This window comes from Dermacentor variabilis, chromosome 4, assembly GCF_050947875.1.
Source record: "Dermacentor variabilis isolate Ectoservices chromosome 4, ASM5094787v1, whole genome shotgun sequence".
Lineage (NCBI taxonomy): Eukaryota > Metazoa > Arthropoda > Arachnida > Ixodida > Ixodidae > Dermacentor > Dermacentor variabilis.
The window spans coordinates 66547221-66569459 of record NC_134571.1 but is presented as its reverse complement, the minus strand read 5'-3'; positions in this window follow the sequence as shown (position 1 = coordinate 66569459).

The window sequence follows — 22239 nt, the reverse complement described above, 5'->3', positions numbered from 1 at the left end:
CGCGTCCTTAAAACACTTCCAGATGCCGCTCGCCTCCGCCGCATCGCGGCTCACGCAGGAGGCCGCGTTTCATTCAGAAAGCCCGCCTTCGTGCACAGCGTTCGCCCGCGAGCGTTTCTCGGTAAACATTACTGTTACGTACGCTGCAGTTGCCGGCAAGTGTGAAAAGCAGTCAGGGATCTTTGAATGATATCAAGTTCCACTCTTAAAGGCGAGGCGTAAGCGCCGTCCAAATTTTTTCCTGCTACAATATATTCTACTCAATGGTAAGGCAACGTTCATGCCTCATCTTACATCTGAGCGTGGAGAAAATTACCAAGCTCAACTCGTCGTCGCTTCTTGAACGACACACTTCGTCCTCCTCATCAGACTTAAGATAAAGCGCGTGCCAGAAACGCCCTTAAGACTTCCAGCCGAGTTTGACCGTTTGGTATACACTGCTGGTGAATTAGTGGAGTTCGCTGCCTGGATTGCATTGTCGCCAGCCAAAAGAGTTTACAGTATGCCCGCCGCTTGTTTTCTCACACGTAGCAATACTCGAACGTCGAATGAGATTAGGGTGAACGTGTTGCCAGCCTGGGATATCTCACTTCTTGCCAACTCTTGTTTTTATCTCGGTCGTTGTAAATAAATGCTCGATTATTGGCACATCGGTCGTTCACCTCAGGCCAATACGCGGTTTCTCGGCGCCATCTTATATAAAGAAATCATATGTTTCCCTTCAAAGGCCTCGCTCTCTCTTTTCTTTTTCATTTTCGACACAGCAGTAGAAAAAAAGTTCAAAGAGTCAACTGTAACTTCCAAAATGTGACTGATATTAGGCAAGAACTCCCAGATGGGAGTTGTACGGATTCACAGCGATGGCTAGGACAAAATAAAGAGATAGTTTGGTCATTGCGCCGAAGCCCATCGCATCTTCACACGGAGTGCTCCCACACGGTGCGGTTATTGACCCGCTTTCGCAATTGCAAAAGCGATATACAGCTGGCACCCCTGAAAGTATTTTGTTCCTTGTTACTTTCTGCTTTTTAAGCGTAATAATTTTCATCCGACTAGTTTCTGCCCCGTATAGCTTCATTAAAAAGTGTGCGCAATCAAAAAGCATTGAACTTCAACAAACACTTTCATCACAGTTGCCGTATACCAGTGACGGGAATCTCGCCAGATTGAAATGGGAAAGATTTGTTTGCCTTCACGTTGAGATGTGTTTTTTTCCTTCCCATCAGCGTTGATGCAATAGATGTCTGAAGGCCACACTATACACTCGCAGCACTAGTCGAATTTCCATCTGGGAGGCACTTTCGGCACCTGGGGATGCACATCCTGCACACAGCGGGATACGCTATTGCGTATCGTTTTTCTCCAAGATCTACCAATATCAACTAGACTTCTTCAAGAGCTTACGCGTGTGCCCTCCGCGCGTAGGTAAATGCTTCGTATGTGTTAATCATCGCTGTGTGTAATGTATCACCTAGCAACGGAGTAGCATGATGGGCGCAATCAGGGGAGCTGTATTTTCTGATTAAAATAAACATTTCAATTAGTTAAAAGCAGTAGTAATCTTCACAAAGTCACACTGGTGCGCTCCAAAAAGAAATGTTTTTTTAACTGCCTTCTCGTTTCATCAAATGGGGCTACATCACACATCCAAATTTAATGAAATAAATCAACTCTATATGGAAGAACACTGCCGGATTAATGAACGTGCAGTCCTTCCATTGTACATAAAAGTTCGGTAAGGCAGATATGTTCAGAAGAAGATGGAAGCTTGATGCGTTTAACGAAGAATGTCGCTTCAGCGAACATTACGAAACGACGCTTGCCCTCGGGACAGCAGCAGCTGTTCGTCTCGTCAATGCTTATGTATGCTTAGCTTACTCCTTCCCACTCACAGCGGAAAAAAGAGTAGATTAAGTGGACGCGTAGAGTATTCGGTCAGGGAAATCGAAGTGTTCGACGAGGTGAAGTCGGTGAATGTTAAATATAAACTGTTGAATACCAAGCGCAATACCATTGAGATATCTTTATTAATTAAACGCGACGTTGTACAGCTAACACGTGTCAAGCCTTTATAAAATTCAGGCGCGCGCTATGACAATCGACCAACTTATTGTTACCCACGGTCCTCTTCAACAACTCAAAAGAATTTTTTAGTATGAGCTTAAGCTAGGGCTTAATAACTCTCAGACAACATCTATATTATCGCTTTAAATACAACGTATTCAATGGAGAACTAGTAGAACCTATTGCGAATTATTTAAATAATGTTCTTTTGTTTAATGTAGCCACTGTGGTTTTAATTTTTCTTGGAGACCAAGAAAGTGTACGAGATGAGCCTCCTCATACATGCCACCAACGAGATACCATGAATAGGCCACGCACAAACAAATGAAAGGCAATGACCACACCCATCGTTTACGATGCATTGCGATCCGCGGCCAAAACCTACTCGCCCTTTGCGCAGTAGATCAACAGCAATAACGCTGACAGAGCCTAGAGAAGGGACATGCGTTGTTTCTAGTATTTTTTATTCTTCCCTTTGTTTCAGTGCATCAACAGACAAGCTATCGAGGCAAAAGTCGGTTCATTGTTTCGGTCTGCGTGCAGAATCGATAATTCGTTGGTGACATGTATGAGGGCTATACTGTCGCTGCGTAGAGACGTGGTGCTTTTTAAAACTTCGTGCGCCTATTTTGTAGCCTCGAAAAATAAAAATTAGCGGATATCTTTTTCAATTCAATTTTCAATTTAACTCAATTTTTCAATTCAAATTATTTCAATATTCGTGAATAGGTTCTACTTAGCTGAAGAGTTTACGTTCAGATTAATATTTCATGAGTTACTTATATAATTATTTTTAAAGAGAAACTGCAACGAAATTTCACATTGGCTAAATTTGTAATAGATGAGAAAGCTATACCACTAAATAAATCTTGACAAAGCCGCAGTGCTGATGATTTTACTGTTTTCTTTTGTTAGCAGCCATAAAACAACACCTAAGCATACGACGCTTCCACCTGGTGGTGTCACTTTCATGTAACTAGCACGCCAAGTCTCAGATATTTCAGCGTCACAAGGGCAGCCGCGGACGCCAGGCTCTTGGGCTGGCTCGCGTCGAAACGCGCGGAGAACTACAGAGCCCAGTCAGAGCCCGGAGTAGTCGGAGAGCGTCGGCAATGAGAGGGCTCGTCGTGGCACCCTGCAGTGGCCGCGGCATCTACGCTGCACAAGCAGCGCGCCACCCGAAATGGCACAGGTGCGCCGTTGAACTCAAGGAGCTCATGCCGAGGAGCCGCGCGTTAGGTCACGCGTCACTTCCTGCTAGCGGTAGAGTGGCGGCCTGTTCTTCATTTTCACTATCAAAAACGGTTGTTTTCGGGAGCTTTACGTGACGCTTTCGCTCGTGTTTCAGTCGTCATGTCTTGCACGGAGGATCCTCCATACCTGCATTATGCTAAGCCAGGCTTTTCGCGCGTTCCGTAATTTTGTTCAATTGGGCCTTTAAATAATGACCAAAGCCAGCAGTAAAAAACTTCGAGTTGCTTAAAAGAACCATGGACTGATTTGACTACATTTTCGTAGAGCACACGTGGATGTATGTCTCAAGGCTTGGCACTAGTTAGTTGAAACGCGCGTGAATAATTATTTCATTACAAACAAACGAGGCCAGCAGTCCAGCAGCCCTACTTGGCACGTTAACAGGGAAAGCTTATGTATGACGGTTTGACGCGACTTGTATAAACCTGGTGCGCATGTACAATATTTTTTTTTTCGTCTTTAGCTATACTTGTAAATGCTGGCCGTTGGAAGAATCCGATACCATGATGAGCTAGGCAATACAATCTTTACGTTATTAGCTCAGCATCTTAAGCCATACTATTACTCGGCTGCGCAAGCGAAGAACGGGAAACAAAAAGTGACGACTAAAATCACGAAGCACGTAGAAGCTGTGCTAAACCAATCATCCCGAAATATTTCTTCTCGTTTCTGTGGGGTTCATATATACGATGAGAATTTGTTATTTGTTTTCGCGCGTGCATTAAGCCGCAAGTTTATAATCCCTTTTGATAGCATTGCGCGAAACGGACGACTTACTCTACTCGTAGTTAAAGCCGGCTCTCAACTCTTCACCTTCGATTTCTATGATAGCTGTTGCATTTGGTGATCGCGTAGTCGTTGCTGCTGGCCGTTCATGCATCGACAATCACGAGGCAGGTCGTGAGATGTCGAGCACACGTTCTTTTACGGTGCACACATCGTAAAGTACGACAAGCAAGCCAAAACACTGCGCCATAGCGTCGGTGGCCACGGTATATATATGTACCCGGCTTTATTCAGCTGCCACGGGATACGGTGGTGTTCTAGTGTAATGTAAAGCAATACAACGCTTGAGTATCAGTGCTCTATAGAGACGCTCCGAGAAAACAAACGAAAACAAAGCTGGAAGCCTTGCTGGAAAGGCCTTCAGCCATTTCAGCGTTACGACTTCTGCGCTACATTTGACGTCTCTGAAGTCGTATAGAGGCGCCCAGGAATATAGGACCAAACCAACCAATTTTATTCAGAGAAGCCATAGTCCGTTCTGTCGTATCTGCTGTCACTAAGCGAATGGCTAGCGTAGTTACGGCTACGTTAGGATAGAAGAACTTTGTATCACTGTGCTTCGATGAAGGCTCCAGGAGGCAGGCACACTCAAGTGCTAGGAAATTTTGGGGTTTTTTGGGGTGATTACACAGGACTAGGGTTAGCTTAAAACAGCTTGAAGAATCTCGCAGGTAAAAAAAATAAGCATGGAATGTTTCTCGGCCAGTAAAATCCATATCTAAAAAATTTTTTCGCGTACGAAAGATTATTAAAGATTGAGCACTGTGACTCGATTTCCCTTCGATACGCAGGGTATTCGTAAGCAGTCCAACTTTCTGAAGTCACTGTCATGCTTGAAGGGGTGTTCGGCGTGTTGCGTTCCGTTAGCAGTTGTGAAGTAATTTTTTTTGTTCTCATACTCCATAACAATGAAGACGTTAAATATAAATATAATGGAGCCACCTGATTTAAGAACAGGTGTACCATCGCCGGGAAGCAACGAGACTCACTAATGGTGGTATTTAGCATCCACAGCGCTGCACGGTAGCACACCTAGAAATACATTGAATGTGGGCACTTTGAACCTGTAAATACATACATCTGCACCAAAAGGGCGTTGAAAAGAAATTCAACTAATTTACTGAGCGTTTCAGTCAGCCACTGTAATCATGCAAGTCATTCACGCAATGTTGCAGTGCGCTACTTCGTCGATTGCTGTGGAAGATGGCATGTGATAATGCCTCGAAACGGGCGCCGACAAGCAGTGCGGGTCGCCAACAAGCTCCTGTTCCGCACCGTTTCCCTTCAGCATTGAGATCACCCAAGCTCCTCTTTTGGGGAGCGCTTGACGACGCGCCTGATGAATATAAATCTGTTAGCCTACCAGCCTACCGTATGAAAACTCGGGTAGGCTCTATCAGGGAAGATGCTGCAACGCGGTACGTAAAACGTAACATAGGGCACCTATCGGTAAGTATGCCTTGTGTGAATTACAGAAGGTGTATGGGGCCTATATGGATACTATGGCAGAGAAATTACGTAATCAAATATAGAAGTTACGTTTGTTCACGCATTATAGAAAGCTTACACGCCTAGCTTACGCTACATGTAAGGCGGCCTTATGGGCTAACGTTGCAGTCATGTGTATGCCCGATTTATAGTGGGCCCATTTATTTTCCAGAATGCCCGCCACCGTTCCAGCCCGTCACACTCGCACATGGTTGAGGCTCCTGCGCTTGCGCTACCCTTGAAGACGAACACGTTTCGCCGTGTTAAAAGGTTTTGCATATCCCTTTGTCCTGCTGCCCGAGTATCCTCATGCCATTTCTGGACTGTCCCTGTCGAATGAAGGATTGCTATAGCTGAGGAATCGTGAAATTCCTGCAACAGATCACATTACTAGTAGGCCTTATACAACTCCTCTTGAGCAGCAATTTGACTTTGATAAGTTATACCTAGGGCTGTGTCAGGTAAACCTATTCCATTCTGATTTTATTTTCAATCCATTGATGTCGCATATACGTAACCGCCGACGCAAGCATCAGGTGAAGACTCGCAGTGTTAGTACAGCCCAATGAAACGCTCTCCCTGTTGAAAGGAGATAGCTTTGGTTTGCTTACAAGGCGAATAGCGCTGCTTGCATTGACAGGATTTGTTATCTAACTGGCTTGCAATGGTGACGAGTGCAACATAAGTGGAGAGGGTTTCGGTGGGGCCAAGCTAGTGCAGTGAAAGTAAATGATGGGATGCGGAGAGGAATGCCGGCGTCTGCGATTGGTCCACTTACCCTAGCTTAGCTTGTGGTCGCTGGTAGAAAATACCCGTGTAGTTAGATTCAGGCGCACGTTAGAGGATCCCTGGTGGTCCAAATTATTTCGGAGTCCCCCACTACGGCTTGCCGCATTATGAAATCGTGGTTTTGACATGTAAAAGCCCATAATTTAAGTAATCATGTTTTTATCGAAACCCACGGTGGCCTGCAACGGAGAGTTGAGAGCTATAAGTGCCGCTGAGACGTGTCCTCTGCGAAGATGAGCTGGCAGAGCAATGTAGTATGCGAGCTGAAATGGGTCGAGAACGTTATGCATCCACGCAAAATATATAAATAAATATATATATATATATATATATATATATATATATATATATATATATATATATATATATATATATATATATATATATATATATATATATCCTGCATAGTAGCCAGCGCTAGAGCGGTCAGCAGGCAGCCATCTTCTATATTTTTCAGAGTGGGGCAGTGTCCGGCTATTTCTTTAAAAACAATCAGTTTTGTTCGGTATATTATTGCATGTTTAGTGCCCACTCGTCATTTGGACTTGATGAGTTTTCGCCGTTTTGGGACGTGGTGTGACAGGCAAGCGAATTGGACGTGGCCCGAATTTTGTTTGCTAATAGTGGAGGGCTAACGTCAGAAATGGAATAGAAACACATTGGAATACCTTTGCGGTATAGCGCCTCTTCGATGACATACACTGTAAAAATGCCTACATCCCAAAGGGTGTTTGCTTGTTCCACGGATAACACCCCTACTGTTACTGCCTTGCAAAAATTTGCGGAGGACAAACACGGAGCTCTAACTAGACGTGCGATGACAAAAGATGTAGTTGAGAAGAGTGTAATAATTCTGACAACCTTGGATGCACATAAATATCCGAAAGGAGAATTTCCCAGGGATAGATATGAAACCTTATTTATTGCACTTTTTATGCCGCCAATCACAGTTTCCATCATTGTTAGTTGCAAGAAAAAGTCGGCAAGCAAGCTGCCATCATTGGTTCTCACCAACAATTTCATCTCACCCCTTGAACGTGAGGGAGTTAGCTATGCGACAACTGAACACCATTTATACACCCATAAAAGTATAAAAATGTTTACACTGTATAGTGTACTCTCTCAAGCGCGACCATTCCTCCTCGCATGGACGAACGTACTGCCGAGTTACGCTTCTCTGAACAACACGCGCGAGTCTAAACTTATCTTCGATTGCGTCATCCGTGGCGCGAGAACGACGGCAACTGTACACGTGGCAAATGCATGATCAAGTAATAGCTTCTTTCGTCTACACAGTGACGCCAAAGTAAAGCGCACGACATCTATCGACGCATCAGAAAGATCCTATGCTCATCATATTGTACTGCTAGTAGGGGTTGTTCTCCTAAGGGTGTAATCTTGCAATATTAATCACTCCCTACTCGTAGGGGGCCACGGTGGTCAAAGGTTGTGGGTGCCAATTGGCATCCCTCTTTCTTGCAGCCCGAGTCCCTTAAGGGGAGACGCTCCGCGAAGCAACTTTTTAACGCGATAGCGTTAAGGAGCTCGTGTCGCAGAAAAGCCGGTGTCGTCGGCGTCGGTGTCGGCGTCCGCGGCGTTGGCCGTGAGCGATAAATCACGGCAGGCAGTTCATAAATAAAAAGCAACTTCCAAGATGGGCTGGGTGGGAATCGAACCAGGGTCTCCGGAGTGTGAGACGGAGACGTTACGACTGAGCCACGAGTTTTTTTTTTCTTTATTTACACTGAGCCACGAGTTCGATGCTTCAAAGCGGTACAAAAGAGCCTCTAGTGAACGCGGTGTTGCCTTAGAAACGAGCTGTTTCTAAGGCTCAGGCGCGCGTCGCTTGCTCAGGCGCACATTTCGTTGTCGCGCCGAACGCTGCGTTGCTCGACGCTCACCGCGTCCGATGCGGGGCGCGTAGTCGCTGCGCCGTAGCCCATTGTCTTACACCCCTTGGCGGGTCGACGGGAACGCTGTCGCGTTCCACTCTTGAAGGCGAAGCTTAAGCGTCCTCCAATTTTTATTACTTGTATTAGAGGTTTCAAAATTCAGTCAAGTATAGAGTTTTCTATGCAGATTTCAAATATGGCACTACTTTTTGTGTAGCTGTTTTAGTTTTAGAGTTATGGCGATACACAATGTCAAAATATGGTCGTCGTTATGGGCACTTCTTTATGTAATAAATTTTCACAAAAAGCACCGTGCTGTGGCTTGTTTAGCTCTTTGGAGATCGCAAAGTGCCGATATCTAGTCAAACAGTGTGTACATGAAACCACTGCAACTATGCAAAAGCATTTGTACATTTTAACAAATTTCTTTTCTCCATTCTCTGAGACGTCACCACGTACTTTTGCAAGTTACTGCTTACAGATATTGCAATTTCAAGTAGATATTAGCACTGTACATATTTTCAAAAGTATGTATGCCAAATTTCGTTACTATAAGGCAATTCTAAGTGTACAAGGTTATTTTCTTGTGATTGTGAAAAAAAAAATGTTGAAGAGTCCGAATTCATTTTTGATAGTTCCAGTAATTGTACACGCTGTTTGAATAGATATCGGCAGTTGCCGGCCTACAAAAAGCTGAATAAGCTACAGCACAAAGCGTTTTCCAAAAATTTATTACACAATACAGTGCCCGCAAAGCAACTCTAATTTGCCATTGTGTAGGACTTAACTCATAAAGTGTAGCAGCTACGCAGAAATGAATAAAATATTTGAAATTTCCTTGAAATGCTCCTTAAGTGGGTGGATTTTGAAGTATGTAGTACAAATATTAAAGAAATGTTTTTTCGAAGACCGTCTCCTCTTAACGCAACTTCTGAGCCCTGCGTGTCGCACGCTGGGGCGCCATAACCGAGAAAGCGTGAATTTCGTACAAAATATCGCCACTTGTAAGCCTTATAGCTCCTGATGAGCACAGGTTTGAGTTTTATAGACTTCACATGTACTCTGGCTCACAAACACGCTGCCACTTCAGCTTGAATCAGCAAAGGTACTGCCAATATGTGCCTCTCTGAACGCCGAGTGAGCGTCAAAATTGTGCTCCGATGACGTCATGTCTGCAGCAACAACGGCACTTTCTATGCACTTCACACATGCGTGATCGAGAAAAGGCTTCTTTCCTCTACACAACGGCATCAACGTGAGTTGCGTGGTTAGTACGGTTCCAAAGATATAAGCGATAATGCTGTAACGTGTGTTCGTTACATTATGTCTTGGCAAGCTAACGTAGCTTCTGACGGATTTTGAAGATATTTCACTTCAAAAAGTCTGCTAATATTGTCAACGGCCGCTCAGACACAATTGCCCTGGAACGTCTCAAACCCGCCTACATTGAAGCTCCCGCGCCATCGGGCCCACCAACGTGCCACGCAACTCTGTCTCCCTGTCTTTCTATCTTCCCCTTCCACTCTGTTTCTCTTTTATCCCCCTTAACCCTTCCCCCTGCGCAGGGTAGCCAACCGGAATTACCTCTGGTTAACCTCCCTGCCTTTCTCTGCATTATTATCTCTCTCTCTCTCTCTCTATGCTGCATCCTTCGACGCCGCCTCCGTACGTGGCACCCAAGACATGCGCCAAGACACGCCGTGTTACGTGGACTTTCCATCATTCGTCGAGTTTTCCCCCTGTCTAGAGGGTGAGCCCTGTGCAGCGGCAGCAGCATCGGCGTCGCATGAGAATTACGTAGACGCTCGCGTACACACGAGGTACGAGCAGCTGGCACGCTCCAGCATGGGCTAGCCTTCCGAAAGGGATTAAAAGAATGCTACGCTAAGAGATCGCGTGTCGGTTTTTCCTCTACCGCGAGAGCCCGAGACTTTACTGGTCTACGTGGTCGCTCGTCCGCACAATATACCGCCAACAATGATCTTGCGGACGAAACTGATATATTCATAGAAACACATAAGGAAACCTTTTAACTCTATATATAGGAAGCTCTTTGGTGCATAGATTTACTCGTTTATCGTAGCGGGAGGTGAACAGCGGGGCACGTAAGGCATTCGAAGAAATTATCTGCCTTTTGTGAGCAAGAAGGCTTGGCTATACGAAAACGGGCTTACTCAATCCTGTTGTTTTATAGGACAGACCTCATTAATCAAAGGCCACTTCATGCTGGAATCAAGCAACAACAACAAAAAATGCCATGGCCTCTGGCTTCAAACTCTCGGAAACTAGAAGTCGATAAGGTTCGAGGAAGCCACTAAGAATACACGGGAAAACAACAAAAATAGATCAAGGTTCACCGATCAGAAACAAAGGTTCGCAATTTCCTGGAGCCATGACGTAAGCGCAGAGCAGTGTTAAGACGGGAAGGCACGTACAGAGTCGGCTGTAACAAATGGCTGGTGCTTCTGACGCCAATAAAGACAATGCTGGGGCTTACAGAAATCACTTGAGTTATTGATAAGGCAAGGCTTTACTGCTATATGTGGAAAAAGGCTGCTACGTTCCAGGTACTATGTCACGTGCAGCACTTTCACACCGAAGCCAGAGACAACTCATCTTAGCCGTAGTTTCTCTCCGTTCCGTTTCTTGGCGTTCATTCAATTTTCTTGCTTACTTTTGTTCACTATCTTGGCACATCCAGACCATGCATCATAACGCCTGTATTAAGTCTGGGGATGTTTTTTGCTGAAATAATGAGCGGTGCACTGGTACCCGCCGTGGTTGCTCAGTGGCTATGGCGGTCGGCTGCTGAGCACGAGGTCGCGGGATCGAATCCCGGCCACTGTGGCCGCATTTCGATGGAGGTGAATACACCCATGTACTTAGATTTAGGTGCACGTCAAAGAACCCCAGGTGGTCAAAATTTCCGGAGTCCTCCACCACGGCGTGCCTCATAATCAGAAAGTGATTTTGACACGTAACCCCACCCACCTTTTTTTTTTTTTTTTTTTGCTGTGCACAGGACACATATCCCATATAGAGTGTATACAGGGAAGTGGGCCCGTATTCTGGAAGCTGTCCGTACGGTAGACAAGTTTCTAAATAACAGGTACCGTCTAATTCTTTGCGATTGCTTTCTTGTGCCAATTTATTTTTATTTTCGTGAATTTGTACGAACTTACCCACACCAGTAATTACATGTATCTTGTAAGTGAATACGTGTCAATTTTGTTTCGATTCTTTTGTGTGACACGTAACATGTATCGTCGGTTTCGTCAAATGTATTGTAAAATTTATTGTAAAATGTATTGTAAATGTATAGAATATTTGGGGCATGAAGTGTGTCAAGCTGCTATTCTGGCAGCTTTTAATTCTTTCCGAAAACTGCAGAAGGGAGCCAATCCGCATCAATATTTTTCATCCCGATCGGGTTCGATCGTAATCGTAAGTCCTCCAAGTGACCTGGGTACAAGCGAGGCAATAATACAGTAGACTCCGCTGTAAAAAAAAAAGACTATCTTTTTAACGCTTCAGTCGTATCTTACTTTGAAGTTGTGTGACGCGAAACCCAATTGTTATCACCCTAGCGTTAGAAATGTTAAAGTGGAAAAAATGTATATTTATTTCTCCGATATTGAGCGGTATCAAACCGACGTTACCGGGGTTCCTCAAGCGTACGCACCCGATGCCTTAGCAGGCTGCGCCACAAATGGACTGGGCATGTGCCGCTTTTCGATGAACGACTTTGGCGCAACACTTTAGTGAGCTGCGCAATAAATGCGCTTGGTACGTCTCGTTCTTCAATGAGCGTCTCACAATCTTTCTTGACTGAGCATGGGTCACTGAATGTGCGGCAAGCGAGTGAACAATTCTCAGCGGTCGCGGGCACTGCAGTGCCACGTTTCTCGTCTCGGAGGGTACGCGCGGACTTTGAGACAGTGCCACTAGACGGCGCGAGAACACGGGTAGCCACATGGTTTGTTGGTCAGCGTTTGCGTGCGCCGGCGCACCATGCATTTCGGAGCCAAAATAATTAAAAACGTTTTCAGTTATGTCACGTATGTTTCGATACCCTGCATAAGTGTGTTTGTGTGGACAGCATTAGCCATGTCCTTAAAACAACGTAATATCTGAGTTAATCTCGAAACTTTCGCTGGTGTGTGTCTGCTTTATTTACTGAAGAGCGGGCCCATATGGGTGGACCGCTAAAGCTCCTGAGCATATAAGACAGACACACACCAACGAAAGTTTTAAGGTTAATACAGATTATCCCGTCCTAAGGGGGTGACTAACCCTGTCAACAGCCAGTTTCACCTATCCCGGAGGGCGAAATTGGGTGGAGCACAAACCATTTTGACTTTTCACGGATAGATAATGGCGGATTTAGACTGATAAGAGATTGAAATAGTTATACGTTATACCAGAAGTATAGTTATAAATGAAACCGAAGTTTCATTTAGAACTATTGAGGCGAAGGTATATATAGTTGACCCAACTATTCAAGTTCTCTCTACATCAGCTTTGATCATAACTGCAAGATTTCGGAGACAAATGTTGATGCGAGAATTCCCTCTAACCCTCTGTAACAATTTCCTCGGATACTAAAGACTTATTCTACCCTTGGAAAAGTAATCTAATTCAAACAAGAAGAAGTAGCCATTAGTAGGCTGTGCAGTCGCATACCTTCTTCAAATATTTAATTATATAGGGCTGCTCTGCCACCCTAACCGATTTGTTCTTGTCTAGGGAAGATGAGACCACAGAACATCCTTTAATTTCTTGTCGATAGTTTATTAGCTTAAGAAAAGAAATCTAAGAAATGCCACTAAACCTTCTTTGATTAGGTTGAAGTGTTCAAAATTTACTATCCACGCAGGGCCTGCATTTTTGGTCATATTGAGGGGAACGTTAGCGCTACCACCAAAGATTTTCCTCTAGAATCAATGAGAGTTGAACTCTAAATTCAAAGTTTAAAGCTTCTTTTTTACTATAAAGTTAAATTTCCATTGTTTTATTTCCATGGTTTTCATGAAATTTTTAATTTCCGTCAAATCAGCTCCGCCAATCTTTATATTTTGATTTTAAATTACGTATTACAAGAATCTTTCCTGTTATTTTGTACTTTACTTTGACCTACCCGGTTCTTTGCCATTCGCCCACCGTGGATACGTGTCAGTATTTGTACGCATCTACATTTACATCCACACCTACCAGGGACGCAGCCACGCAACCAAACAATGCAACAGACATGTGCACAGAACGCACTAATGAGGCTCTTTGACAGCTCTGCACACAACGAGAAAAGCTTCACCGGCAAATGCTTTGGAAGCACGCACTTCAGAGAAGCTGCCGTCAACAAGCGCGTCTTGGACTACTGAGAAAATAGAGACAGTCAAGACGGCCCACTGCGCCATTGGCACGGCTCACGAAGACCGCGTTTCGACGGATGATGATGCAATGGATACTGACGCAACGCTTGCAGATCGTCACCTCGGTGAGTAAGGAGTGGCATCGATCAAGAGGTTTTAGCTCCAAGAAACGCCAAGTGGCCAGCAAACAGCGGTCGGTGTCGCTTACACTCGTAACCAACAAGACGGCGCCCTGAGCGCCGGTTGTACTTCGAGCTGCCAAGTCCAGAAGTACAGAGTGTCAAAAGGCGGCAAAGCAAACTTTGTCGCCTTGAAGCGGAGTGCGTCCTTGATATTGTAAGCATTTGGGAGACCAAGGGGGAGAAAAGAGCAGAATGAGTGCGTGGTGCGACCCTTCAAGAGACTTTAGAATAGTAAGCTGTTGGGCTAGTTGGTTGGACATAATTTTTGCATAGGGGAGTGCAGAAGCGTTGCGGAAAAAGCAGACGTGAGCCGGAAACACGTTCACTTGCAAGTAAGTATAGATTTAGAGACAAACCAACGTATGTGGACATAGAAGAGTTATTTTATTGTACACCGCATGAGGAACTCTTTGGAACTGTCCGGAAACAATTGATTCATGCGGTGTTGTTGCCTTTCAGAACGACTGCCTTATCCCGGCAGAGGGTTTTGTTGAGCTTTTGGGCTGCTACTTCATCTCTACCACTGTTAAATTTGACAGTAAGATTCACATACAGAAGAAGGGCATATGTATTGCATCGTGTGTGGCACCCATTTTGTGTGAAATTTTCGTAGCAATGTTTGACTGTGTGCTTCTGCAAGAATTCAACCAGGGCATTGTTCTTAAAGTTCATAGATATGCGGACGATTTCCTTGTCTTTTTATCTGTTCCACACAATGACATTAGCACTGCAGTAGCTGAACGAGTGTCACTTTGTTTCAAACATTGTTCGCTCTTGTTATCTTTCACAATGAAACATCCTGACAATGGCGCACCCCGTTTTTTTAGATTTAGTGCTCTGTTTTAACTCTAATCAATACTTTTGTGGGGAATATTTGCCCTTTCTCTATCTGGCCACCCTGTATACGCAGTGCCTCATGACCTCGAGCGTACCGGAATCTTGGAAGAACGCTAACATAATCCTAATCCATAAGAAAGGGGACGCCAAAGACTTGAAAAATTATAGACCGATCAGCTTACTGTCCGTTGCCTACAAAGTATTTACTAAGGTAATTGCAAACAGAATCAGGAACACCTTAGACTTCTGTCAACCAAAGGACCAGGCAGGATTCCGTAAAGGCTACTCAACAATAGACCATATTCACACTATCAATCAAGTGATAGAGAAATGTGCAGAATATAAGCAACCATTATATATAGCTTTCATTGATTACGAGAAAGCGTTTGATTCAGTCGAAACCTCAGCAGTCATGGAGGCATTACGGAATCAGGGTGTAGATGAGCCATATGTAAAAATACTGGAAGATATCTATAGCGGCTCCACAGCCACCGTAGTCCTCCATAAAGCAAGCAACAAAATCCCAATAAAGAAAGGCGTGAGGCAGGGAGATACGATATCTCCAATGCTATTCACAGCGTGTTTACAGGAGGTATTCAGAGACCTGGATTGGGAAGAATTGGGGATAAAAGTTAATGGAGAATACCTTAGTAACTTGCGATTCGCTGATGATATTGCCTTGCTTAGTAACTCAGGGGACCAATTGCAATGCATGCTCACTGACCTGGAGAGGCAAAGCAGAAGAGTGGGTCTAAAAATTAATATGCAGAAAACTAAAGTAATGCTTAACAGTCTCGGGAGAGAACAGCAATTTACAATAGGCAGCGAGGCACTGGAAGTCGTAAGGGAATAGATCTACTTAGGGCAGGTAGTGACGGCGGATCCGGATCATGAGACGGAAATAATCAGAAGAATAAGAATGGGCTGGAGTGCGTTTGGCAGGCATTCCCAAATCATGAACAGCAGGTTGCCGTTATCCCTCAAGAGAAAAGTATATAATAGCTGTGTCTTACCAGTACTCACCTACGGGGCAGAAACCTGGAGACTTACGAAAAGGGTTCTACTCAAATTGAGGACGACACAACGAGCTATGGAAAGAGGAATGATAGGCGTAACATTAAGGCATAAGAAAAGAGCAGATTGGGTGAGGGAACAAACGCGAGTTAATGATATCTTAGTTGAAATCAAGAAAAAGAAATGGGCATGGGCAGGACATGTAATGAGGAGGGAAGACAACCGATGGTCATTAAGGGTTACGGACTGGATCCCAAGGGAAGGCAAGCGTAGCAGAGGGCGGCAGAAAGTTAGGTGGGCGGATGAGATTAAGAAGTTTGCAGGGATGGCATGGCCACAATTAGTACATGACCGGGGTTGTTGGAGAAGTATGGGAGAGGCCTTTGCCCTGCAGTGGGCGTAACCAGGCTGATGATGATGATGATGATTTGCCCTTTTCCAAGGAAACCATTCTACCTTTTGACTACTCTCACACCAAAGTGGTAAAACGGAGTATAGCTTCATCGTGCCTCAAGTCATCCCTGACCAAGTCTTGCGCACACAGGGTCGGTCACAGTTTGGACCTACAAGTTTCTCGTCTGAAAGTCTCGGGGTTCCCTTCGAGTGTGCTAGTCGTAGTGGGTTCAACTCTTCTAAAGAATCTCCAGGCTCCACCCAATACTATGCCACGCCAGAGGCCAAATAAGTTTGTTGTGATGCCGTATGACGACACAATTTCACGCAACTTAAAAAGGATCGGGCAAAAACAGGGCGTTGACCTCATCTTGACAGCTCCTCTCAAGCTTTCTCGTTTGTGCGCTCTTGCAAACGGCCATAAGAAAGACAAGACCTGTGAAAAGAAACACACGAAACTCCACGCCTCCTGTGCCACCGAAGGATACCACACAATTGTTGCAAAGTTTACATTGGGTAGACGGGCGCTCTCTAAAGGACAGGCTAAGAGAACATTTTTCATCTTTAAAGGCCCTGAGCAACCCCGCGCATGTTCCGGCGCACTGCAGGACTGTACACCCTTTTTCGAGAGAATAAACATTTTTATTAGGTAAATGAAGCTTTGGAGAGGCGTCCACATTCCAGAATGTCTTGAGCTCAGGCCTCATCCTGGGCCCTCGCGGTCGGAGATTGCCAACCGGGATTATAAACAGATCTAAAGGCAGACACGAAAGGGAATCCTCGAGGCTGCTCAGATTCACGCTCATTCGAACTTTTGAATTAGTGCCACGTCAGCGCATCGGATGGATAAGGAAGTTACGTTTCTCACCCTTGGCTGATGTTTGCACGCCCCCTAGTGTCAATAGAAAGATGAAGGCGCTGGACAGAGCCGGGGCTTTAAGGCGCAAATAAAGACAGTGAGAAATGATTTCTGATCCAGTTTCCGGCAACTTGTGGATCACGAAAACACGTCCCCTGGTGTCTTTGTAGATGACATTCGTTCTGTAAAGCAGAAGGTGGAGCTCCTAGATGTAGAACAATACCGGAGTGCACTCGTAAGAGCGAGAGCTGAACATATTGTTAAGCTAAAGCGACAGGAAGGACAGAAGTACGCTTGTCCGTGGAGCGACAGGGTGTCGGCGCGGCAAACCTTCTCTACTTCTCAACCATTCATCTTTAAATAAACGCACCCCATCGTAAGAATAAGATCAATCGTGAAATGTCGACCATATATGCCTTGGATTAGCAAAAAAAAGTTACAGGCGCCATGTATCTCTCTTCTGTATAAAGTTTATTTCAAACATTTCAATAAAGCTTCTTTTAACTTTGATTCCGACAAGCGCTTTGAATCGTCCTTAAGTTTTTTTTCCATGTACAACAGCAATCGGGCATTATTTACACTGAATAACTGGTAATACTATGTATGGATGGCTTCGAGAAAAGATCTATCTTCAGAAGCTCAACGGCACTGCAAGATTTATCTTCTCATATAAGTTATGCGCGAACTACTATCTCAGTTTGTAGCCAAGTACAAGACTAAACCTTGTGTGTGTGTTGAATCTTGAGTGCGAGTATTGCTCCAACGGCTCGCGCATTTCGGCCATGGCATTTTCTCTTTGAGTGGGCTGTCAGAACGAGAACGGCTGTTTAGGTGAACAGTATTTACAATGATCCGGGCCGCCTAGACATATATAATATTTTATTTGTCTCCCGAAGATACCAGGATCTGGCACAGACGACTGCACATATGATCTCGTTAGCTTTCTTTGGGAGATGGCTCGGGGGAATCGGTTGCATTACGCCCACGAAGCTGTTTCGTAGATCCTGTTTGCGAAGAAGCTAAAGAGAGGCCTCGGCATAGAACGAAGACACGTCATTATCTACACCGTCACAGCCAGGTCACGCCGGCAATGTTGAGTTTGCGAAAAACCAAAGCAGTATGCGGTATGCTTTGGAGGGAGCACTGTCCGAACAAAATATATTTATCCTATTCCATTTGCGAATGCAAAAATATACCATAAAATGACAGAACGTGAAGCTGATCGTCATTTCATCATCATCAACCTATTTTGTGTCCCCTGCAGGACGAAGGACTCTCCCTCCGATCTCCAATTACCTCTGTGCTGCGCCAACCGATTTTAACTTACGCCTGCGAATTTCCTAACTTCATGAGTCCTCCTAGTCTTTTGCCGTCCTCGACTGCGTTTCCCTTCTCTTGACACCCACTCTGTAACCGTAATGGTCCACCTACGCATTACATGACCTGCCCTGCTCCATTTATTCTCTTAATGTCTATTAGAATATCGGCTATGCCCGTTTTCTATGCCTTCTGATCCACACCGCTCTCTTCCTGTCTCTTAACGTTACGCCTATCCTTGCTCGTTTCATCGCTCTTTGTGCGATCCTTAACTTGTTTTCGAGCTTCTTTGTCAATCTCCAGGTTTCTGCCCCATATGTTAGCACCGGTAGAATACATTGATTGGACACCTTCCTATTTAGTGATAATGGTAAGCTTCTAGTGCGGATCTGACAATGTCTGTCGTATGCACTCCAATCCATTTTTATTCTTCTGTAAATTTCCTTCTCATGATCAGGGTCCCCTGTGAGTAATTGACCTAGGTAAACGTGTTCCTTCGCAAACTTTAGATGCTGACTGGCGATCCTGAAATCTTGTTCCCTTGCCAGGCTATTGATCAATATCTTTGTTTTCTGCATGTTAATATTCAACGCCACGATTAAGCTCTCTTTGTCAAGGTCCTCAATAATTTGTTGTAACTCGTCCCCAGTGTTGTTGAACAACACAATGTTATCTGCAAACCGGAGGTTGCTGAGATATTCGCCGTTGATTCTCACTCCTAAGCTGTCCCAATTGAATAGCTTGAATCACGCATTTTAATTGAAGGAAAAACGAAAGGAGCCGCGAGAAGGAAACAATATCACCGGTGATTACGATAACTCCTAATGGACAATTTGAGCGCAGATGTATACGTGTTTTCATTTCGCGATACACTGAGGCATCACACCGATCACCGAACCGACTGGCAGAGCCACGACGCGCAGTGTTATACATCGACCACAGTCGATGCTTGCTGGCAATTGCGGCTTATGTAACAGTAAACTTTACCGGGAAACGCTTCTGGCGAACGCTACGCACGAGAGCGAGCTTTCGCCCCCCCCCCCCCCCCCGCATTGCTGGTGAAACCGCTGCAAGGGATGGATGTTATGAGCGTCCCCTTTGGAAAGGGGCGGCGGGTTGCGCCACCAAACTCTTTCTATTATACTGCCTAATGTCCTACCTAGGTTAAACAATAAAAAAGAGAAACCCCCCTCCCCCCCCCACTATGAACTACCCCAAGAAAATTTTCTGATCCTCTATTTCGAACTGTGCTGTGAACTGTGAAGGGGATGCGTGGACGTGAGCGCCATCTGGTGGCCTTTCAAGGTGGTTTCCTCCGCCTTCCTCGTCATGCTTCCGCTACGCCCTCCTCCTCCGATTTTCTCCTCGCTCTCTCGTCACAATCATCGCATTTCATTCCCCGCTGCGTTTCGCGTTCGATTTTTAAACTTTAGCTGTGCTCGTTCGCTCGTTTACACCGCCGAGACACGCTGACGCTCAACGCAGAAACGTGCTCCTGAGAGCTGCGCTCTAAAAATACGAGAATGATATCTTTTCTTTCGCATTCACACATGCCGTGTTAGTGTGATTGAGCAAAACTTTAAGAGGAAGCTTTAGATCGCAGCCAACTCCGATGCCGCCTATTCAAATACATTTAAAATACAGAAATGTCTTTGTGAGACAACTGTTGGACCGATTTGAACGAAAACTATTGCCTGACAGAGGAAAAGTTATGTTCTAGTCACTCTAGAAACATAATTTAGACTTGTCGCCTGAAACTTTTTCCAAAAATTGCGTAATATTGGTAAGAAAAAATTAAACCACGAAATTTACCACTCCGTCACTGTGCACCCAAAATTAAACATAACTGTTCTGCAAACGGCATTCGTTAGAGCATTTCAAGTGCGCAAATGTGATGTATTTATGGACGGCATAGGTAAATTTGTTAGAATGTTTACAAGGGTTTCGCAAAAGCCACAGTCACGTATGTGTGCCTGTTTCAGAGTGGGGTAAAAATAATCATTTTTGTTCGCTTTAGATGCATTATTACCTGCACTTTACAGAATTATGATATTGGTTTTATTTGCTGGCTTGCAAAGTTGTATACTCTGTACTTGCGGCCCTTTCTTCTTTCTAATTTCGCAATGCCTACCAAATATTGTAAAACATTCGATCGGTTTAATTAGAAATCCTCTTCCTGGAATTATCAGATTTCAAATTTACCTTTAAATGCAACAAGCCTGCTCAAATTTAGGGCTCTGGTTGCCGTTCCCATGTATCTATATAGGGGCCTGCGAGATAAAGCTTCATCCTAAGTGGTAATCCACGGAAAGTAAACCGAGTAGGCTTTATCAGGGACGCACACGGAGTAGGGTGCGTGAAATGCTTTTTACGTACGTGTTGGAGAAAATGGGGGTGAGGGGGGCTGAATGGGCACTAGGATACCAAGATGACGCAATGAAATGCACAAGTTATATTTATTCACGCATTGGAATGCTTACATGCGCAACTTACGTCCCATATAGCAGAGTATTGCTGTCTAATTTTGCAAACGTGCTTGCTCGCTACTCGTATATAGTGGGTCCATTTGGTTTGCGGAGGGGCTCTGCGCCTATAGGGTTGACCCCCGTTTACCAGTGGCGCTCTAGACTGCGTGGTGCCACTCGAGCCCACCGCACAGGTCGGCGCTCCTTTGCTTTGCTCAATGTCCAGCAGCTTGTACTCCCTATGGAGATGGGCAGGTTCTGCCGTTATCAGAATGGTTAGATGTCGCTGTGTCTTGCTTCCCGAGTATATTCACGCCATTTATAGACTGTACGTGTCGGACGAAGAGGGGCCATAGCTGAGCATGCGTGAAATGTCTGCAGTTGCTCACATGTAAACCTTATAGCTGTTGATGAGCACGTGTTTGAGTTGGATGAAATGTACGTATTATGGGCTACGTGAGCTCTTTCCAACGTGACCACCCCGACTCGGATCGGCAGACGTATTGCCGAGCTATGCCTCTGAACGCCGTGCGAGAGGCGAAACTTGACTGCGATTACGCCATTCTTGGCTCGACAACTGCGCCATCTGCCCACGCGCCGTATGGAAGGTCAAGTAATTCTTTCTTTTCTCTATACAACTATACAAAAGTAAGGTGCGTTCGTTGTACGGTTCCAAAGATATACGCACTAACATTATAACACGTTTTCGTGACGTGTGTTTTTCGCAAGTGACCCTATAACCGAACAGAAATACGTTTCACGTCAAAAATTCAACCCCAACAAGTATACATCGTCCTTCTTATACCTACTCCCGAACTCCAAGCATTATCTAAATGTATAAAATTATCAAGACTTCTTCACATTTGATGAAACATATTCCATGTCCTACTATGAGAGCAAAGCAGAAAAAATCGAGGAATTATTAGTACCAGGGCGTTCGATATGTGCATGCATGTAATTGTGTCAATCAGAAAACGTAGAATGACAGCTACTTCGAAGCATAAGTTGCATCGTGTGATTTACATTTCTTGCTTACACAGGATGCATTCGTAACATAATTTCACAAATGTATGTAAGTAAATTATTCCGATGGTGAACGAACATGCGACAAGAATTGAGCAATAGCACAGCGGACCACGTACAACCATGACACACACACACACACACACACACACACACACACACACACACACACACACACACACACACACACACACACACACACACACACACACACACACACACACACACACACAGTTTTAAAATTCAGCAATGCAATCTAATTAATGCAGCGTAAAACGACAACTAACAAAGGAACCACACACAGAAAAACATCGTGGACATTGACTCTCCCGCACTGAAGGCCCCCGTGCATGCACGCTCATAGAGAGAAAAGATGAGTCACATGAGGGAAAAACGACCTTCCGTATGAAGGAAGCATCTAGGAACGACCACAAGTTGCTTTGGAGCTTTCTTTCATTCGTTGCGTTAAAAGGCTGGCGATGGTGGAAAGAGAGGAAGGAATAGCGG